Source organism: Ursus americanus, chromosome 10 (assembly GCF_024610735.1).
Source record: "Ursus americanus isolate L20-20 chromosome 10, mUrsAme1.1.p, whole genome shotgun sequence".
Classification (NCBI taxonomy): Eukaryota; Metazoa; Chordata; class Mammalia; order Carnivora; family Ursidae; genus Ursus; species Ursus americanus.
Genome location: NC_142136.1, coordinates 78,951,312 through 78,956,753, shown reverse-complemented (window position 1 = coordinate 78,956,753; position 5,442 = coordinate 78,951,312).

Genomic DNA, 5,442 nt, shown 5'->3' with positions numbered 1-5,442 from the left:
CTGGAACAAACAGCCCTTAAATTTGTGTGGAACAAGAAAAGGCCCCGAATCGCCAAGGAATTGTTGAAAAGGAAAAACAAAGGTGGGCGCATCACATTGCCAGATTTCGAGCTGTACTACAAAGCTGTGATCACAAAGACAGCATGGTACTGGCACAAAAATAGACACATAGACCAATGGAACAGAACAGGGAACCCAGAAATGGACCCTCAGCTCTTTGGGTAACTAATCTTTGACAAAGCAGGGAAAAACATCCAGTGGAAAAAATACAGTCTCTTCAATAAATGGTGCTCGGAATATTGGACAGCTACATGCAAAAGAATGAAACGTGACCACTCTCTCACACCATACACAAAGATAAACTCCAAATGGATGAAAGACTGCGATGTGAGACAGGAATCCTTCAAAATCCTAGAGGAGAACATAGGCAGCAACCTCTACGACATCGGCCACAGCAAATTTTTCATGACACATCTCCAAAGGCAAGAGAAACAAAAGAAAAAATGAACTTGTGGGACTTCATCAAGATCAAAAGCTTCTGCACAGCCAAGGAAACAGTCAAAAAAACTAAGAGGCAGCCCACGGAATGGGAGATGATATTTGCAAATGATGTTACAGATAAAAGACTTGTATCCAAGATCTACAAAAAACTTCTCAAACTCAATACACAGGAAACAAATAAACAAATCAAAAAATGGGCAGAAGATATGAACAGACACTTTTCCAATGAAGACATACAAATGGCTAATAGACACATGAAAAAATGTTCAACATCATTAGCCATCAGGGAAATTCAAATCGAAACCACATTGAGATACCACCTTACACCAGTTAGAATGGCAAAAATGGAGAAGGCAGGAAACAACAAATGTAGGAGAAAATGTGGAGAAAGGGGATCCTTCCTACAGTGTTGGTGGGAATGCAAGTTGGTACAGCCACTTTGGAAATCAGTGTGGAGGTCCCCTAAAAAGTTAAAAATTGAGCTACCCTATGATCCAGCCATTGCACTACTGGGTATTTACCCCAAAGATACAGACATAGTGAAGAGAAGGGCCATATGCACCCCAATGTTCATAGCAGCTCTGTCCACAATAGGTAAATCGTGGAAAGAGTCAAGATGCCCTTCAACAGATGACTGGATTAAGAAGTTGTGGTCCATATATACAGTGCATTATTATTCAGCTATCAAAAAGAATGATTTCTGAACATTTGCTGCACCATGGACGGCGCTGGAGGAAATAATGCTAAGTGAAACAAGTCAAGCAGAGAAAGACAATTATCATATGGTTTCATTCATTTATGGAACGTATGAAGTAGGAAGATTGGTAGGAGAAGAAAAGGAGGAAGACAGGAGGCGGTAAACAGAAGGGGGAATGAACCGTAGATACTATGGACTCTGGAAACAAACTGAGGGCTTCAGAGGGGAGAGAGGTGGGGGAATGGGATAGGCTGGTGATGGGTATTAAGGAGGTCATGTATTGCATGGTACACTGGGTGTTATACACAAGAAATGAATCATGGAGCTTTACATAAAAAGCTAGGGATGTACTGTATGGTGACTAACATAATATAGTAAAAAAATATTAAATAAAATTAAAACAAAAACAAAAACAAAAACAAAAAAACAAAAAAGAAATCAACGAGTCCCAAGTCATGAGAAGTTTTAGAAAAAAAAAGATGGGGTATGAAATTGGCAAAAGGTTAAATCAGAAGTTTAAAGTCAGTTTAAAGCCTTGAAGAAGTTGGTTTAATTGTCAATGCGTTTGAAATTGCTACTTGTACAGGAGGAAGTTATGATATCCAGTATGCAGTAATACATAAGATCTTTGCATAGTTATGTAAAGCACAGTATTATCAATATGATAGATCTGATCGGATCAAACTTCCTAGATTTTCAAATTCAAATGACAAGAAATTTTACTCTAAGAATGCAATTTTCAATTTTATAAATGTGATTCAGCGACAAAAATGGCATTTCATTAAAAAAATCAACTCTGAAGTAATTTTTTTTGAAGATTTTATTTATTTATTTATTTGACACACAGAGAGAGAGAGAGAGAGAGAGAGCGAGCACAGTAGGGTAGTGGCAGGCAGAGGGAGAGGGAGAAGTGGGCTCCCCAATGAGGAGGGAGTGGATGCAGGGCTTGAACCCAGGACCCTGGAACCATGACCTGAGCCAAAGGCAGATGGTTAACTGACTGAGCCACCCAGGCGCCCCAGAAGTAAGTCTTGATGAAAAGTTTCAGTGCCCTGAAGGAAGTGGGTGGGGGGATGGGTTAGTAGGTGATGGGGATTAAGGAGTATACTTGCTGTGATGAGCACTGGGTGATGTATGTATGGCATTACTGAATCACTCACTATATTATACACTGGAATCTAATACTACACTGTATGTTAACTAACTGGAATTTAAATAAAACCCTAAAAAATAAATAAAATAAAATAAAATAAAATAATGCAAAGGAATAGTGCCAAACCAATAATAAATAAAATGGTATTTGATAAAAGGAATCAATTAACCCCAAAGAAGGAGTGGAATGAGTAATACAGTAGGTATATGATTACCTTTGTAAAGAAACTGCCAAACTGTTTTCCAAAGTAGTTATACCTATTGACCGATTTTTGAGACCGTAACTAAGTTAGATGTGGCCCTTTTTCACACAATGCAGAATCTGGTCTGTTAATTTCTTTTTTAGAGCTTTTGCTCCATTCTAATGAGTATGTCTTTTAATTTTCTAATGTTATGTGGTGTCATAAAACAGACTGGGAAGTATTTACTCCTCTATTAATCTCTGGAAGAGTTTATATGAGATTGCTATTATTTCTTCCTTAAAAGTTTGGTAGAATTCAGTAGTGAAGCCACCTACTCCAGTTTTCTTTTATGAGAAGGTTTTCTTTTCTTTTTTTTTTTTTTTTAAAGATTTTATTTATTTATTCGACAGAGATAGAGACAGCCAGCGAGAGAGGGAACACAAGCAGGGGGAGTGGGAGAGGAAGAAGCAGGCTCCCAGCAGAGGAGCCTGATGCGGGGCTCGATCCCGGAACGCCGGGATCACGCCCTGAGCCGAAGGCAGACGCCCAACGACTGAGCCACCCAGGCGCCCATGAGAAGGTTTTCTAATTATGAATTTAATTTCTTTTTTAGATATAAAACTCTTCAGAAATTCTGTTTCTTCTTGGTTACGTTTGATAAGTTCGTTTTTCTAGGCATTTCAAAGTTTCAAGTTTATTTCAAGTTATAATGTTGCTCAAAATATGGTCCTAGGAATTTTGAAATGTCTGTACAATCTGTAATGAGTCCTTTCCGCATTTTCACATCGGTAATTTGCGCCTTCTCTCTTTTTTACCCCCTTTGATCATTCTCGCTAAGGGTTATCAGTTTAAGACTTTAAGAAATTAATTATTAGACTTTTCAAAGGAACAACTTTTGTTTTTGTTTTTCTTCTTTATCATAGGTTTGTTTACATTTAATTAGTTTCTTCTCTCATATTTAGTACTCCCTGCCTTCTATTTAACTTTGAGTTTAACTTGCTCTTCTTCTTCTAACTGACGGAACACATTTGGAATACTATGTTTGCCACTTGGCAACATTCTTCCAGGGGGAACTCTCATAAATATGAGCATATCTGGTAGAAAGTAACTAGGGCAATGGTATGTCTATAAATATCAGGAACAGTTATAAGTTACTATTGATGGTGCTCCTGGCAAAGGGAAGAGGAGGCAGGGAGATGAGGTAGATTTCAGGCTTCTGAAGATCTGTCACTTAAGAAACATAAAACTTTATTTGAATTACCTTAAGTCATGAGCAAGAATGAAAAGCTACAGGAAGGCTGATTTTGGCCCAGCATAAGGATGAAGCCTTTTCCAAAGCAGTCAAATTTTCCAAAATTAAAACTAATGTGCTCAATCAGGGAAGAGGGGAGTGATACCTGATAGGAGGAATAACGAAGGGGTTCTTGCCCGTGGTTAATGATTAAACTGGGATGGGTTTAGCCATTTGTGATATTATTCTCCTAAGCTGAAGACTAGCCTTAGTTCCCTGCATGTTCCATGCTTGTTCCACCAGTATTGTTAAAAATAAAACCACAGGCCCAAAATGGAGGCACTTATGTTAAGGGCCCCACATCAGCAATTGAGACTTAATATCTAACCCATCTGCAATTTCAGCTCCTCCTTCTCCCAGGAATGTAATCTTTAAGCTTTAAATCAACATGAATTTCCTGGTCAGCACTAGGAAATTTACTGATAGACCCCTTCCGTGGCCCTCGGGAGGGTGACCTTGCCTAAAACGATGGATTTTTTTGCTAGTAATTTCCCTTTTTCTGTTCCCTCTCTACCTTTAAAAACTTTTCCTTTTCTGCAGCTTGACAGAGCTCCTTTCTATTTGCTGGATGGGATGCTGCCCAATTATAATGGTTTTATAAAGCCAGTGTGATCTTTTAAATTACTCGGTTGAGTGTTTGTTATTTAACAGTATAAATAAATGTAAACAGTGTCACCAAATAGAAGAGGGGACCCCTGGACAGGCTCTTGCAGCCAGAGCATTTCCAGTAGAGCCCAGGGTGTACCCTATCTTCTTAGAAGGAAAGGGAGGCAAGGATAGAGCAAGTCAAGGTGGGCCGAACACAGATTTTTTTTTTTAAATCAGTTTCTGTTCTACTCCCATCCTGCCATGTCCCATTACCAGCCAGAACTCTAGGACACCTCATTAAAAAAAAAACACACACACACAAAAAACCTCCTGCACATAAAATTGTGATTGCAGATGAATGGAAGAAGGAAAGTCTTTACAAAAGGGTTCATCACAAGATTCCTTTCAATGGTAGGCAACCCACTTCCACCTCCAGCACATTTACACAGTTCAGCTTTCCTTTCTTTTCTCTTATTATGAAACAGATAGGTTCTCATTGAAAACAATTTTCAACAGTAGCTAAATAGTGGAAGACTGCTCACCACACTCTCTGTATAAAACAATATCAATAATTTGACATATATCTTTATAGATCCATAATCTGTACACACGCATGTACATACATGTCAAGATTCAGCTTTTCAAAATTTAACATATACAGATAAATATGTAAGTGATTTTTTTATTATTTTTTATTATACGCTTTTTTAATAATAATTTTTTATTATGTTATGTCACCATTAAACATCCCTAGTTTTTGATGTAAAGTTCCATGACTCATTACTTGACTATAACACCCAGTGCACCATGCAATATGTGCCCTCCTTAATACCCATCACCAGCCTATCCCAGTCCCCCATCCCCCTCCCCTCTGAAGCCCTCAGTTTGTTTCTCATAGTCCATAGTCTCTCATGCTTCATTCCCTCTTCTGATTACCCCCTCTTCTTTATCCCTTTCTTCTCCTACAGATCTTCCTAGTTCTTATGTTCCATAGATGAGAGAAACCATATGATAGTTGTCTTTCTCTGCTT